Here is an 18,061-nt window from a genome sequence, read left to right as displayed (position 1 = left end):
TTCTTAAAGGTGTTAGGGAAATATAACTAAAAACAAAATCTCCTCTCAATCCAGATAACACCTCCACAGAAATAGAAGAGAAAGAAAACACTTTTTATTATTAAATAAGCATTCAACCAGAATGTGATGGGCATCATAGGCAATTTGCTAAGGGACTGCAAAGATGGAAAGAAAGCTCATCCCCCTATATAGCCAAGCACACACAACCCATTACATACATGTGTTCAAGATACACAATCATTATTTCTCAAGTAAGAAAACTTGACAGGACCTTTTGTCACACGTGGTTCATTCTAACTTTACCATGGTCATTTAGAAGACCACCTGTGTTAGCTAACTGGCTTTATCTGAAGAAGAAACCACACTTCCTATATCTTTATGACAAGAGGTAGTTTTGCAGATTGTAAGAAAGTCTCCACTGAAATTAGGCTCTTACCCTCCAACATGAACTGGGAGATAGGGGAGCTAACTCCCTCGATGCCACCTTGAGGTTACAGAAAGAGTAGGGGCTCGGAGCATGGACAAAAACTGGTTATGGTGGTAAACCAGTTTATGGTGGCAAGATAGGTTTTTTGTTTTGTTTTGTTTTGTTTGAGACAGGGTCTCACTCTGTTGCCCAGGCTGGAGTGCAGTGGTGCAATCTCAGCTCACTACAACCTCTGGCCTGTGGGCTCAGGTGACCCTCCCATCTCAGCCTCCTGAGTAGCTGGGACCACAGGTACATATCACCACACTCAGCTAATTTTTCTATTTTTAGTGTAGAGAGGGTCTTGCCATGTTGCTCAGGCTGGAAGATAAGTTTTTGGTTTTTTTATTTTTATTTTTTGAATTTCAACTTGCAGCATAGTTTATAGGAGGAAGAGGAAAGGAGGCCTGGCTATCAAAGGTGGTCTTATTATACAGATAAATCCTCAAAGGTAGCAGCCCTGAGGGACAATAGATGGTAAATATTTCTTTACCATCTCTTCTTAACCAGACTCTCAGTTAATTTCTCCTAAGTCCAGACTAAGGGGGTGCTTCCGAAAAAGTTTGTTTGTATCTGCTGTTGAGTTCACTTTATCTCCCCTACAGGTGCAGATCTCCTGACAAAAGACAGCTTGCAGGACTACTTCTGTCTGTAGGCCCTATGAACAGCCATCTCAAAATATGTCAAAAATATATTTTGGGATGAAATATTTTGGTTTCCTTCACAACACACTTTCTCCTTCCTGTGTGCCACTTGGATCCCCAGGGAGAAAATTCTGTATTTTCACATGTAGTTGTCTCTCACCCCGTGTACAGGCATCCTAGGAAATAGGATGAGGCAGTGTAAAGTAGTATTTCTAGGGTGACCAAGGTCCCAGTTTGCCTGAGACTATCCAGTTTTAGCACCGACTTTCCCCAGATCCATTCTGTTAGAATCTTCATATTAACAGCTTCCCCAGAGCTCATTAAGTCCATTAAAATTTGAGAAACTGTTGTAGGGTGAACAGTTACCTTGGTTTGCTCTGGACTGAAGGGGAATCTTGTTAATATGCAGATTCTAATAGAATGGGTCTGGGATAGGGCCACATTTTGAGGAACAAGGATTTAAAGTACAATATTTGTGTTTTATTTTCCCCAGATATCTATGTTCCTTCTCTTCGGGGCCTTCTACTGAGTAGGAGCCTCCTTGCTAGATTCTATGTAACAGTGAGTTTTCTGTATTCCGTGAGCCCATTGTCCATCCTTGCAATTTAGTTTTTTCCAGAATCTCCTCCAACCTGTCAGATCTACCATTTGCAATCCCTGGTAGTAGGCATTGCTGATTTCCCACTCAACATCCATCTCTCATGTCTTCCCTCCTACAGAAACTGCGAGATGAATACAAATGGATCCTAGAGGTTTTTAGATACCATGTTTGCTAGTCTTTATCTCTGTAAGTTAGTTAAGAGCAGAGACTATTACTCATCCCTGATGCGGACAACATGAAGCGTAATTCCCTGCTAAGAGTAGTCATTCCATAAATGCTTGTTGGTCTCTCTTCTGGTCTCACTTTCCACTCCTGAAACATTATTATTATTATTTCTCTTTCTTTTAAGAAATGGGATTTCACTATGTTGCTCAGCCTGGTCTCAAATTTCTGGGCTCAGGTGAACCTCCCACCTCAGCCTCTCAAAGTGCTGAGATTACAGGCATGAACCTGTATGAACCTGTATTACAGCATGAACCACCATGCTCAGCCACCTAGAACATAATTAGTATTTGGAATCTTCTAGAAAGTAGAAAAATGATATTAGCAAAGGCATCTAGAAGTTGTAGGGACATGGAATTTAGAACTTAAGATTGACAGTGACTGTGTATATCCCCGGGCTACATATTTGCCATAAACCATTATTGTTTGTCTTAAACAGCAAATGTCTTTTAGGTACATGGCATTATGATATGTACTCACTTATTGAGGTTAACCCCCAAAAAATAGTTCGTAGGGTTTTTATGAAAATTTGGTGGCAGGTCCACCAGAGGCTGAGGAAAAAGAAGAGATGGGTTAGACCCGGGGACACAGGCGCAGCAGACACAAAAGTGGCTGGCTTGAGAGCAGCCAATAAGCACATACTCACCACAGACAGTGGACTGGAAAAATAGCAGAACAGTAATTTACAAACATGCATATGGCAGACAATTTCCTTTAAACAAGCAGCAAGCAAATTAAAACTGTGTTATAACAAGATAAACCTCATTTTGTTTTTCCTTTATGATGTCTTTGCAGAGAGGAAAAAAAGTGAAGACAAGGTTTTTTCTTTTTCTTTTTCTTTTTTTGACAGTTTTGCTCTTATTGCCCAGGCTGGAATGCAGTAGCATGATCTTGGCTCACTGCAACCTCCACCTCCTGGGTTCAAGAGATTCTCCTGCTTCAGCCTCCTGAGTAGCTGGGATAAGCACCCACCACCACGCCTGGCTAATTTTGTATGTTTAGTAGAGACCGGGTTTCTCCATGTTGGTCAGGCTGGTCTCAAACTCCCGACCTCAAGTGATCCGCCTGCCTCGGCCTCCAAAAGTGCTGGGATTACAGGCATAAGCCGCTGCACCTGGCCAAGAAGAGGGTTCTAAGGGAAAGGTTGAGCACCAACCTTTGGTAAAATAGATGTTTAGATAAACCTCTGATGGTATAACCCACCTAAAATTCAATGTATGGATAAGATTGGAAAGTAAAGAAGGCCAGACATGAAAGACAGTGTGGATCTTCCGGGACAGTTTTGTCACTGTGTGATCTCTGATCATGGGTGGCCTAAGGTTTGGCTCGATTGGGGTTACAGAAAACCACATAAACCTAAACTCTCCTAAGGGAAAGATCTCCACAACTTGCAGAGGGAAATAATGGACAACAAGCTTCACTCTGGGTAGAGCAGAAAATACAGAAAAGAAAACAAAAGTTTCTTCTCACAATTCCTAAACCTGGGCAGTGTTCAAATGAGTTGGAGGCCTGAATTTACCCTACCATGTGGCACCAAAAAAATCCAAGCCAGAAAATGAGTTTAAAGTGGTTCTAGGGTGACAGGACCTCTTGATGGCTGGAAGGTGCAAATACGAGTCTTCTGAAGAAAAACATTTTAAACTCAGGCTGCAAAGAATTTCTACACAGAATCCTCCAGGAAAATGACCTCACATGCAGAAAGTACTGTCCACATGGCTTAGTTTATACAGGAATTAGCAAAATCAACACACTCCCACGTCTTATTCATGAGAATGGCAGGTATTGGAGTTACCAGAAACGGAACATAAAATAAATATCATTAAAATTCCTAAAGTAAAAAAAGGGTGATTAAAATAAGAAAAGCAAAGATTAAGAAGTTTGACCAGGCAGAAATGAATATCTTATTTATGAAATGTATTTATTAAAAATATAAAATTGGCATTAGAAGGTTAATGGATAGGTTAAATAGTATATTAGGCACAGCAGAAGGAAGAGTTATTAAACTCTAAGACAGACTTGATGAAGTGATAGAGAAAATAGAATAGAGAGGCAAAAAGATTAACATTTTAAAAAATGTAGACACACAGAGGATGGAGTACATGTCTCTAATGTACTTAGCAGAATTTCAAGAGAATGGATAGAATGGAAGACAGAAAATATTTGAGAGAGTAATGGCTGAAATTTTCTGGAATTAATAAGGACTTAAATTCAGAAAGCCTAATAAATCCCAAGCAGAATAAATGAAAAGAAATTCACACTGAAACACGTTGTAGAGGAACTGTAGAACACAAACAAATCTTAAAATCAGTTGAGAAAAAAATATTACCTACAAAACTGGTAATTTACTTTTCAGTTGCAACAGTTGAAGTCGGAAGACATGTCTTCAAAGTACTAAGAGAAAATAATTGTCAAAATAATATTGTATATGTAGTGACATCATCCATCAAGAACAACTGAGAAATAGAGACATTTTCAACAAACAAAAACTGAACTTACTTCCAGCAAACTCTCATTAAAGAAAATCTAGGTAATGTTTTTCAGAGAAAAAAAAATATCCCAGAAGCAAGTTCTGAGAAATGAAAGGAATACAAACACAGTGTAAGCTTGTGTGGCTAAAACTAAACAGATAGTGGTTATAAAAGAAATTAACAATATCGTTCAATTTGTGGTGTTAAAAAAAGTCAAGACAAAACTCGTATCTTAAACAGCAGTGGCATGTGGAGTAAACAGGATGATTGTCTCAAACCATTTTAATTTCCTTTTGTTGTTCAAAAGGAAGACAAATGTGCTAAGACCATTTACTTTGGACAATATTATGTTCAATGGACATGTAAAATTTTAAGGGTAGCTGGAATAGTGGAATGTAAAATTCCTAAACTGCTGGAGGAGAATAAGTTGAATGGGGTGGGAACCAGGGACACAATCAATCCAAAACCTGAAAAGAGAATAAAAAGAAACAGTAAAAAGAAGAACAAATGAAAATTAGGAAACAAGATGAAAGAAATTAACGTTATTGAATCCCCAAATTTAGATTCATGTACCTGATACATGGTAAGCCAAACACTGGCACATCAGCGTTTAGAAGCAGAGAAAGGTTTATGTGATTTGACCAAAGCGAGAGGGCAGGAGAAGCAGTCTTTCAAATCTGATCTACCTTTGAACAAAACTGAGGGCTTTTATGAGTAAGATAGGAATACGGGACATGGGAACCCCTAGTGACCAAAGTTGTTTGCATCCCTTGGACTCTAGATTTCATCAGTCCTGATTAAACTTCTGGATGCTATCAAGGAGGTCTGCATGACCTAAGGATCGTTTTTGTAAAGAAAAACAAGTTCATCAATCTTGTGGGCAGCGGCAGCGCAAGGAGTCGGAATACGAAGTTAATCAATTACTGGAGACTACCCTCTACCAATGTGACTGCGTGTAAGCAATCATGCGTGGAGGAAGAAAACGGCAAGGAAAAGGGAAAATAAGCAAAACAAACATCTTATGACCTTTATAATAAAAGCTCAGTTGCATTAACTTACACATATCAGTTATCACAATCAATGAGAGTGAAATAAACTCCAGTTAGAAGACAGGAATATTCAGACTGGATTTAAAAGCAAACTTACAAACTTAGCTGTATTTTATATATTTACAAAAGATACAACTAAACACAAAGGCTTTATGTGTTTAAAGCATTAAAATAAGCAGATGGAAACATTAAAATAAGCAGATGGAAAAATAAATTCTAGGGAAAAGTCAAAACAGGGTAGACTTTATATTAAAAGTATTGCTAGAGATAAAGAGATTTCTTAGTTTGAAAACTACAGTTCTCCACAAAGATAATTCTGACCTTGTAAGCATTGAAAAACATGTATTCAACATCCAGCAACAGGAAAGTACTTGTTTTTGAGCTCACATAGAATCTTGCAGAAAATTGGCCTCGTGGTAGACCAGAGAGGTCTCAATACAATTTTCGTGATTTTTTGGGGTTACATTCCCTGATCACAGCACAAATAAGTTTGACATCTATATTAAGAAAGTGGATTTTTGGAAGCAGAAATTCTTCTAACAACACGTGTAAGGGCTAAGAGAAAACATCCCCTTCACCCTAAGGTTCATTGAAAAATCAGCTGACAAAAGGCAGACTAATAGGAGTGTAAACCAAACATCTTTGGAGAAATATTTCAATATTTAAAGGAGAAAGGGCGGATATTGGGAAGGAGGAAGAAAATTTTAAAGGTATGGGTAGGTAAGAGACAAATAGTTGTGTTCTTTTGCGTCTTTGATCAGGCTTTTATTGAATACACAATTTTCCTGTGAGTGGGGGTAGAAGACTAGTCACTTCCGCCTTAGTCTGGCTCAATGAATCTGCTTTTCCACACCAGAGGAATCAATCAGATGCCCTTTTGTCTCAGGTGAGCAGAGAGATGACCTAGAGATCTGTCCTTTGACCCACACCTGTAAAGATAAGCTATCAATTTACATTGTCAGGGTCAAATTCAACAGAACCATTTTAGGGTAAAGATCTTGAGGCCCACACGGAATTTTCTAGTGGGCAAATTGTGAGGGAGTTAGGTAGCTTTTTAAAATCTTTGCAGCTATCTTATTTAGGAAAGGGAGGCATAATGGGAGGTGTGCCCCACACAGTTCCCAGCTTCACTTTTCCCTTTGACTTCGTGATTTTGGGGGGCTGAGACTTATTTTCCTTTCACAGGATAAATGGCACACAAATTTACTAACATGCAAAGAGGGGGAACCAGTGATTATCCCAATCTCCCAGTGGGGTACAGAAGCTTATAAACCATCTTGAGGCTACAGATAGAATGGGGACTCAGTGCCTGGCCAAAAACAGGTTCTGGTGGAAAATCAGGTTATGGTTTGGCAGGACAGGTTATGGGGGAGAGAGAGAGAGAAAGAGAAAGAGAGAGAGAGAGAGGTGCGAGAGAGGCTTGGTTAGCAAAGGTGGTCTTCTTACCTAGATAAAACCTTGTAAGTAGCAGCGATGGTAAACGTTTCTTTCAGAACTTTATTATTTTTATTATTATTTGAGACGGAGTCTTGCTCTGTCGCCCAGGCTGGAGTGCAGTGGCACAATCTCGGCTCCCTGCAAGCTCCGCCTCCCGGTTTCACGCCATTCTCCTGCCTCAGCCTCCCGAGTAGCTGGGACCACAGGGGCCGCCACCGCGCCCGGCTAGTATTTTTTTTTTTTTTTGAGACGGAGTCTCGCTCTGTCGCCCGGGCTGGAGTGCAGTGGCCGGATCTCAGCTCACTGCAAGCTCCGCCTCCCGGGTTCACGCCATTCTCCTGCCTCAGCCTCCCGAGTAGCTGGGACTACAGGCGCCCGCCACCTCGCCCGGCTAGCTTTTTGTATTTTTCAGTAGAGACGGGGTTTCACCGTGTTAGCCAGGATGGTCTCAAACTCCTGACCTTGTGATCCGCCCGTCTTGGCCTCCCAAAGTGCTGGGATTACAGGCGTGAACCACCGCGCCAGGCCTCTTTCAGAACTTTAAAGGTTTCAGACTCTAAATTAATTTTTTTTTTTTTTTTTTTTTTTTTGCCTGGACAAGGGAGGGCCCCAGAGAAAGCCTGCTGCATCAGTGCAGATTGTCTACAGGTGCAAATCTTCACCACAGAAAACACCTTTGCAGGGCTACTGTTATTTGCTGGCCCTCTGAAGGGTCATCTCAAAATATGTCAAAGAAGTACATTTGGGGGTGAAATATTTTTATTTCATCCACACATGTATTTAAAAACCTGTATTTTAGGTTTTGCTTATTGGCAATTTTGATAAATTTATATCTTGCCATTTTCTGGAACACTCTGTTTTATGTTTTATTTTCTTGAACCAAAATATTTGATTGAAGCATCAGTGTTTGGTCAATTGATTCTCAAGTCTCATATAGCATGCATATGTGCACACTCACCCTTTGGTTGGTTGATAGAATTCAATTTTAAAAACAAGCCAAATTCAAAAAATCAGTTTTTAGTGTTAGCCTAAGCATTAAGACTCTGTTAATAATTAAAATCCATTTTTAAAAAGCCTCAACCAAAAAAAAAAAAAAAGAAAGAAAAACAAGCACTTTTATGTAACTATGTTTTAAGTATCTGTAGTGTATTGATTATTGTTGTAATTTTAAAAACCTATGGTTATTAATCATTATAACATACTTATTTTGCTTTTTAAAAAAACTTTATTGACTTAACAGGAAGAGGCTGAGACACAAAATACAATTTAAAGAGTTTCACTTTGGGAGGCCAAGGCAGGCGGATCATGAGGTCAGGAGTTCGAGACCAACCTGTCCAACATGGTGAAACCCCGGTTCTACTAAAAATACAAAAATTAGCTGGGCATGGTGGTGTGTGCCTGTAATCCCAGCTACTCGAGAGGCTGAGGCAGAAGAATTGCTTGAATGGAGACTTGGCAGGCGGAGGTTACAGTGAGCTGATATGGTACCACTGCACTCCAACCTGGGCTGCAAAACAAGACTCCATTTCAAAAAAAAAAAAAAAAAATTAAAGAATGTAGTTGAGCCAAAGTGAGGACAGTTGCCCAGACGACTCAGATCTAAATAACCCTGGGTGTGAAGAATGTTTTGCCTTTGTAACAAGCGGGTTTTAAAAGGCAAAAACCAGAGTGGGCTGATACAAAGTTGTTTGTCAGGAATTCTCATTGGTTTACAGAAATAACAATGATTAGTGATTGACTGTATACATTGTTAAGCTACAAGGTTATAGTGGATTATAGTGTCTGTGTGGCATTATTAGGTTAATTTATAATCATGGCAGTAGCAAGCAGTCAAGAGATGAATATGTAGCTCAAGCGGGAGGCAGGACGTAATTGTTTTAATGACTCTCTGGGCCTGATCATTTAAAAGCTTTGCATTCCTCAGATAAAATTTCTTTTCTTTTCTCAATTTGGACTTGGGATATCCCAAGATGTTCAGATGATCTCAAAGGACATAAATGTAACTTAATTTTAAATAATTTTCGTAGAAATAATAATATATAGGATTAGTTTAGAAAAGATAGGATTCATAAGTCTGGTTATAATAAAAATGTCATTATTCAAAACTCCATTAAGGCAGACACCAAGTCATTTTTTTTTTTTACCACTTTCATAGTAACCAGCACATAGTAGATATTCAACAGTTTTTTGAATGAAAATAAAGATAATGTGAATGCAGGTTGATAACTCAATGATTAAAAAGCCAGAAATAAAAAGCCTGCATCTAATATGAAGAGAAAGGCACTCATAGTCGTTATTTTATTTCACTCCACCAACCTCTATTGAGTGTGTACTACGTGCGAAAAATTGTTCTAGATGTTGTGTGATATCTTTGTGAATAACATGCCTTGATTCTTATCAGCGTAGACCTTACTGTCTGTTTAGGGGGATACGACTTGGAAATAGAAGGTTCATCAGGAGGAGTATCCAAGCTCCTAAACAGTGTGATAAGGAATAGGGAACGCAGTTCATCTTTTTAATAGACATCTTTAAATGGAGCTTTAATTTTACCAAAAATTTGACCACTTATGATCATTCTTCAATATTCACAGTTGACACAATACCCACCGTCCTATTTGAAGCAGAAAGACCAAATATTATCATTAATTTACAAACAAAAAAAGAGGTGCAGAGTGGGTAAATTATACAATTAGAACACAGATTTCCTGAATCCAAGTTATTGGAGATAAAGGAGATGTCTCCTTCTTTTTATTGGGTTTTGGTGTTTGTTTTTAGGTAATACTTGAATAAAAAGAATAATCATTGTCTTCTTTTTGGCCATGTTCAAAATATCAAACTATGTGTTTTTAGCAAATACCAATTCTGGGTGAATGTTTGAAATTTTCACTTTTTGTTTAAGCATTCGTTATTAACTCTAGAGATACAGACAGAAGGTCCTCAGTTATAGGGGCAGGGGTTCTTGGAAGCAAGGCTGATTGGACATTACATTAGTAGACTGCAAACATCATGAAGCTAAACATTTTATTATTTATTTCATATTCCTAGTGTCCTGCACTTAGTCCTCGCAGATGAAAACAGAGTCAGCAATAAGAGCTGTCAGTCTTCCATGCCTTTCTGACTGCCACTCCCCTAGCCCAAGCCCTTGTGACCTTGCAGTTTAAATTATTTTCCAAAAGCAATTCTGTCATTCTTTGGCTCAGAAGCTTAGTTCAGACTGCTATAGCAAAAACACCATAGACTGGGCGACTTGAACAGCAAACATTTATTTCTCAGGTTTGAAGCCTGGGAAGTCCAAGATCAAGGTGCTGGCAGATCTGGTGTCTGGTGAGGCCACTCTTCCTGGTTTGATAGACAGCCATCTCTCATTGTATCCTCAGGTGGCAGAGGGCAGAGAGGGAAAGAGCCAGCACTCATGTGTCTTCTTATAAGGGCACTAATCCAATTCAAGAGGGCCCCACACTCATTATCTAATTTCTTCCCAAAGGGCCCACCTCTTAATATCATCATACTAGAGGTCAGAATTTCAACATGTGAATTTTGAAGGGACATGTATTAGGGTTCTTTAGAGGAACAGAACTAACAGTATATATATAGAGGAACTATATATAGGGGAGTTTATTAAGTATTAACTTACACGATCACAAGGTCCCACAATAGGCTGTCTGCAAGCTGAGGAGCAAGGAGAGCCAGTTCGAGTCCCTAAACTAAAGAACTTGGAGTCCAGTGTTTGAGGGCAGGAAGCATCCAGCACGGGAGAAAAATGAAGGCTGAGAGGCTAAGACAGTCTCTCTTTTTCACGTTTTTCTGCCTGCTTTATATTCGCTGGCAGCTAATTAGATTGTGCCCACCAGATTAACGGTGGATCTGCCTTCCCCAGCCCACTGACTCAAATGTTCATCTCTTTTGGCAACAGCCTCACAGACATACCCAGGATCAATACTTTGTATTCTTCAATCCGATCTAGTGGACACTCAATATTAACCATCACAGGACACAAGCATATAGTCTAAAACAGAAGCCTTAAGAGGGTCTCTGTTACCTACTAAACATTGACCAAATGCTTCAGTCTACCACTCAAGGCTTTTTATAAACCTTTAGCGGTTCACTATGTTCTGCTCATCTCTCTTTCCCTCATTCAGTGCCTCTCCTGATGTCATTAACATCCTGGTCTCCAACCACATTCACTGTTATCACAAGACACTTGGTTTTTGTACAGCCCCATGTCTTTGCTCAAGCAGTTTCTTCTGTCTGCAACACTCTCCCCTGCCATTATATATTGTTGAAATTTAACATATTCTTAACAATCTCAGCTAAAATCCAAACTCTCTTTGGATCCTCGACTCATAATGAATCTCCTTTCCCCGTGCTCCAACCACAAGCCCCTAGTTTGCATTGCCTCCATAAGACTTACCCCATTCTACTTTGCACCAGCATTACTGGGCCATATATCAAGAGTTTAGAGATGGCTTGCATGCAGGGCCAATGTCTCATCTCTGTCCACACTGGTTCAGTTTCTTGTCACATAGTAGATGTTTTATAAATGTTTCCTGAATTCCCAGAATTAATAAATTATACCACTTAAGGTAAGCAGAAACACCAGAGCCCACCTCTAGATAGCTAAATTGACCCTGATAAAGTGTCCTCCACTGAAAAATGAATGCATTGACACAGAGAAGTGACATCATTGTCACAATCACAAAGCAAGTGACAATGTAACATGTACCTGACATCTATTTTTTAAAATGAAGAAGACTCAGAAATTTGAGGCAGGCGCTGGAAATTAAAACTGGCTGTTCAATATTGCCAGAATGATCCCACTGTGCTGCTGTCATTAGTACTAATGCCACTAGTGATCCCACTCTACCACCGTCATTAGTACTAATATCACTGTCACTGTGGTGGTATTACCACTGTCATTAGTACCCAGTGACTAATTGGCACAGCCAGGGAGTAAAAGTTTTTTCACTTCTATACTTGTTTTTCTTCATTCTGCAGGGTTAATTTGTATCTAGTTCCCCTCAACTTTTATCTTGCTGGCTTTCAGGCTTCCAAATTCAAAAAAAATATTGAATTGCTCCTGACATCTAACTGGCTTGATCTGGAGTGCATGCATAATTTAAGCTGATTGAATATTTTGCCACATTAGAGTGGAAAATATCTATATCCCCAAAGCAGTAAAAGAAACTGACAGATTCAAATACCACTTGGCATCACCTTCCATGATTTCCACCAGGTAATTAAGGCCGTCTAGGAGGCTGAAATGAAAATTTGCCTTTAGCTACAGGATTCACTCCTGAGTACCCAAGGCCGAGAAAGAGAAGACTCTGTCTTTAGCTGATACAAGGTCTTCCTTCCTTGGATGCAAGATAAAATAAACACATTCCTTAGATTATTTTGCTTTTTACTTTTTAAAAGATGCTTTTTGAATTGATTTCCATTTTAACCAAAGAAAATGAATTTGGAAAATGCTTTCATTCGTAGGATTTACTTAAATTGTAAGTATATATAAAAAAAAGGACAGTCTTAAAACCCTCAAAATTTGTTAGAAATGAACAACTAATGAGGCAGTCAAGTCACTCACGGTGATAGACGCCCTTGGCTTCCCCTCCTCACTCCAGCCTCCTGTGACTCTGTCACCCTCATACCCACATGGCATGGAATGTGCTCCCTCTCCCTTCACTTGGGTCACGTTGTGCACATGGCCTGAATCCTGAGAGTATGAAGAGGTGGTGCCTTTCAGAGTCATAGTCATAGCAATGCAACTGTAGAACTGACAGAATGAAGGAGAAAATCTACCAGGAGAGGTGATGCAGTAAACTAGAAGATGAGGACACACAGGCAGATAAGCCCCCAGCATTGCCTGGTGGAAGAGAGGCGGAGGACAGGAGACACCTGCACTCTGGGTTGTTCCTGTGGTAAGGTAGGGACATTTCCTCAGGCCTCATTGAGCCAGAGCATAATTCTTAGGGCTCTCAATTTCTTTATGTTTTCTTTCCATGCTCATCAATAACAATTCTGATCTTACTTCTGAGATAACTTGATACTAGAAAATGGGGGTGGAAGACATGGGTATTTTGGCCCCTGGGAAGAGATAGCTTCAATAAAAACATGGGCCAGCAGGTTTTATTCAGCAAATTTGTTGAACACTTACCAAGTGTCATGGACTAGCTAAGGGCTGGGGATTCAGCGGGAAAATCAGACAAAGAGCATCCTGTCATGGATTGTATATTCTCTAAGAAGGAGATGGACGGTAACATATGAACGAGTAAACAAAATTAGTTTGTATAATGATGACCTCTCTAGAAAAAGTTTTATAGGTGGGTTCACAGAAAGTGAGTGGATGAGGGAAGGGTAACTGTAGATGGAATCTTCTGGGAAGGCTTCCTGGAGATGGTGATATTTGACTTGAGACGTGAATGACAAATAGGAGGCAACCATGTGAAGATCTGAAAATTCCAGACAAAGGGATTATCAAGAGCCAAGGCCTAGATTCAGGAATGAGTGGACAGTCAGGAAGAGAAAGGAGGCCTGTGTGCCTGGACCACAGTGAGTACAGGGGTGAGCAGTATGAGGTGAGGTTGGAGAAATGCAAATCAGAGAGCCTCTATGGATGCCAAGAAAATAGTTTGGGGACCTGAGAAATGGGGGACCAACCAGACCTTGAGCTAAAGTGGATTAAGATGGGTGTTTCCCTTAAGAATTTCCTTCAGTAGCAAGTGCTAGGCAATAATCCCCATTCATCATGTCTCTTCTCCCAAGAAAACCCTTCTATTCTCTGGACTGCCATGACAATTGTCCTAACATACTGTGTTAGTTAATGCCCAGGAGTTTTGCACATACTATTCATTTGCTCAGAATATCTTTCCTCAGATGTCTGCCTGAAGAAGTCTTAAATTCATCCTTCCAAATTCAAATAAAATATCTCCTCTCTCAGCCGGGCGCGGTGGCTCACGCCTGTAATCCCAGCACTTTGGGAGGCCGAGACGGGCGGATCACGAGGTCAGGAGATTGAGACCATCGTGGTTAACACGGTGAAAACCCGTCTCTATTAAAATACAAAAAATTAGTCAGGCATGGTGGCGGGCACCTGTAGTCCCAGCTACTCGGGAGGCTGAGGCAGAGAATGGCGTGAACCCAGGATATGGAGCTTGCAGTGAGCCAAGATCACGCCACTGCACTCCAGCCTGGGTGACAGCTAGACTCCGTCTCAAAAAAAAAAAAAAAAAAGAAAAAAGAAAAAAGTCCTCTCTCCTGTAAACATCCTAATCAAAAGATGGTCCTACGGAAGTCTGTGTGCCTCTATTATAACATCTTTCAAATTGTATTGTGTTTGTCTCTCTCTATCCTTAGACTAAGAGTCTCATGGAAGCCAGAACATATTCTTATTAATCTTTGCATCCTCAATGCCTAAAAAAGCAGGGGCTCAATAAATGCTAGGAAGGAAGGAAGGAAGGAGACAGAAAGGGAAGGATTCAACTTCAAAATGTATGAGTAGTTCATCTCAAAGATATTTGTAGTAAAAAAAAAGAGGGAAATAAATGCATCAGAAAGGATATTTTTGTAACTAAAAAAAAGTGATATTCATCTGAGAAATTATTATTCTGCCTTCCTAAGACCACCAAGAAATATAAAATCCCTCCCACATTTCTTTACAGAGGTGTTTGCATGTGAGTCAGTTCCTGTCAATCCCAAATTACATAGATCTGTACAGTAGCAATTAGGTTTATAAACTGCTAGAGGGGAAGAGTGACAGCTGTTAAACTCTGGCGGAAACAAAAAACCTCTGCACGAGGATTAAACTCTGACTAGTTACAGAGAGACTGACAATCTGCAAGGCACTTCCAGGAAGCAGTCTTTCTGATGCAAATTATCAGAGAATGCAGAAATGAAACGGGAAGCCCATCCTAACTGTCACGTTTCACTTTTGTGATGAAGGTGGCATCAGAAGTGGGCAAAGGGCAGAGGACATCTAGCCCAGCCTGCAAGAGTTCTGGGAGTCTAGGCAGTTACTGGATGACAGTCATATTGACTATCTCAGCCATTTCTCAAACTTGGCAGAACATTAAAAACTCTTCAGGAACTTAAGCAAACAAACAAACAAACAAACAGTAGTAACTGGACTCCACCCCATGCCATTTAAATAAGAATTTCCAAAGATGGAGATATAGAACCAAAAGTTTTCACATGCTCCCCAGCGGAACCCGGGCAACATGACGAAATCCCATCTCCACAAAAGATACAAAAATTAGCCGGGAGTGCTGGTGTGCCTGTAGTCCTAGCTACTTGGGAGGCCGAGGTGGGAGGATTGCTTGAGCCCAGGAAGTTGAGTCTCTAGTGAGCTGAGATCATGCCACTGCACTCCAGCCTGGGCAACAGAGTATGGCCTTGTCTCAAAAACCCAACCAACCAACCAACCAACCAACCAAACACTTCCCCAAGTGAAGTGACTCTATTAGATGCAAATGATTAAAATTCCTTTATTCAGCACCATTCATAAAGCCTTTCCACATAACGTTGATTTATTTAATATGGCCTATAAAGAGAGGTAAAAACCGAGGCTCCTGGATAGGACGGAAACTCGCCCGAGGCCATGCAGCTAGTGGTAAGATTCAAGAGTGTGCCTGCAGACTTCAGGTTCGTGGTGCATTCAGAAAGGCAGGCTAGTTCAGGAAACTCCTGGAGACTATGTCTTGCAGACAAATTTGTCTATAGTGATTCTGGTCTCCGTTTTATGCCCTTTCTTCCTGATTAACATTTCTCTTTTCTCCATAGCTTTCCCTCCTACGTGCCTCACATTCCCGGGTGCCCATTCTTGCTCTCATTCCTGCTGGAATGATCTGATTGGTGACTAACCACTCAGTGGGAATTCATTTTGTGGGCAGCCTTCCTATGGAAAAACGTTCTTTTTAAAAGAACATTGGCAAAGGAGACAAAATGCCAACAATTGGTGAATCTGGGTAAAGAGTGTATGGGAGTTTCTTGCATTATTGCTGAAACTTTTCTCTAAGTTTGACATATCAAAATAGCTATAAGAGGAAGAAGGAAGAAGAGAAGAGAAAGGACGAGGAGAAGAAGGAAGGGGAAGAGGAAAAAATATAGCAGTATTTAGTATAGACTAAATGGCCTTGGACAATGAATGGCCTAAAGCCAGGAAGGCCTGAATCTGTTCCAGACTCAACCTCTACCCTGCTACCAGATCTGAGACCCTAGGAAGGCCACCCTCTATTCTGGATTTGATTGTCCTGTTGTTAAAATGAGGGGACTAGTGTAGATCATCCTTATTCTGTGTATTTATTGCTGCATGAAACTGTTCCAAAACTTAGTGGCTTAAAACAGAAATTTCTTATTACCTCTCATGGTTCTCTGCACTGATAGGCTCAGCCTGGAGATTCTCACTTGAGGTTCTTTGGAGTTATAGTCAGAGGGAAGCTGGGTTTGGTATCACCTAGGCAAATGGGGTGGACATCCAAGACAATTCACTCACATAGCTGGCAGATGATCCTGGCTGTTGGCTGGGAGCCCGCATGGAATTGCTGACCCGGATTACCCATGCTTTAGCTGTCTTACAGACACAAAGATGCTTGTCTCAGTTAGGACGTTTTTTTTTTTAAAGGATGTGAGTCTTTTGTAAACTAGATGTCTACACTCCCATGAATAGTTGTCACTGCTGTTGTTTATATTATTCTGACCACTGGTAGTTACCACCTTGTTAACTGCTATCTGGTGGGTTGTCTAGATGCTTCTCCTGGCCACTTCCCTCTGTTAGAGTCTTTTCCTTTCCCCGCTCCACCCGCAGGGTAACTGCTTAGGAATCTGAGTGTAGGCAATAAGGGACAACGGCTTAGAAAACATTGTGTGGCGTTTGCACATAGAAAAACTGGTTGTTTTCAAACACCAGTCACTGTCATACGGTTATGTAGGTGTACCACATTCACAAACACATCTTCCCTCACATTCTTTCACTTAAAAGACGATTGATGGGGGCCAGGCGTGGTGGCTTAAGACTGTAATCCCAGCACTTTGGGAGACCGAGGTGGGTGGATCATGAGGTCAGGAGATCGAGACCATCCTGTTTAACATGGTGAAATCCCGTCTCTACTAAAAATACAAAAAATTAGCCGGGCGTGGTGGCGGACACCTGTAATCCCATATACTTGGGAGGCTGAGGCAGGAGAATGGTGTAAACCCGGGAGGCGGAGCTTGCAGTGAGCCAAGATCGTGCCACCGCACTTCAGCCTGGGTGACAGAGCGAGACTCAGTCTCAAAAAAAAAAAAAAAAAAAAAAAAATAGATTGGTGGGGAAAACATACTGTGTGTTAGGCTTGCTTAGAAACCCTTCAGAATCAGAAGTGAAGTTCACAAGCAGAGAGCTCATGCCCTAATTGAGATTTACTTTGAGTTTTCAGTTTTTGTTTGTGTACTTGTTTTAATAAGAATTATACGTTTACACTGATGGTTGACGAGTCCACAAGATTTATTTCAGAAAGCAGTAGTGCCCTTCCGCTCTCTTCTTTCATGTGCACCTCTCCAACACACCACTGTCACCTATTTTAGCTACTAGATTTTGGTATTTGGTTCCGGATCGAGGTACTTACGTTTTTTCAGTTTTCTCCGTCTTCCATTATCACATGTGCACATCCTTTCATACTATCCAAATCTTCTCATGACAGTTATGTCCCAACCTGGGCTAGATTTAAATGTGTCTACATAGAGTTCACAAGTTAGTTTCATAAGATTTTTTTGTTTTCTGGCTTGTTGATTAGCTTGTCTTTTCTGAGTTTATACATTTATACTTCCTCTTTTGTAAAAAATTGGGATTTTTTTAGGATTTTTACTGCATAGACACTGTTTGTGCAACGTGTACTTTCAACTGATTCTTTTTTCTGAATAAGTTTTTATTATTTTTTAGAGCTAATGATTGCCTTATATTTTTAAAATTTGCTTATTTTTTCAATGTAGGTAACCTAATTCATCTGAAGGTCTGCAAACTGTTCAGGTTTTCTCCCAAAATGTTCAAAAGTATTATTGATTCTATTAATGATAACTTTCTGAAGAACTTTTTGGGGGCCTTCTGTTGTATTCCAGAGTGCTGATTTTAACCTTTTTGCTGGATGCATAGCTGCATCATTGGATCTGCCTGGTCAGTCTGTGGTGGGATAATCAAGGAATCAGAG

This window comes from Rhinopithecus roxellana, chromosome 1 (genome assembly GCF_007565055.1).
Source record: "Rhinopithecus roxellana isolate Shanxi Qingling chromosome 1, ASM756505v1, whole genome shotgun sequence".
Lineage (NCBI taxonomy): Eukaryota > Metazoa > Chordata > Mammalia > Primates > Cercopithecidae > Rhinopithecus > Rhinopithecus roxellana.
This window is presented reverse-complemented; position numbering follows the sequence as displayed.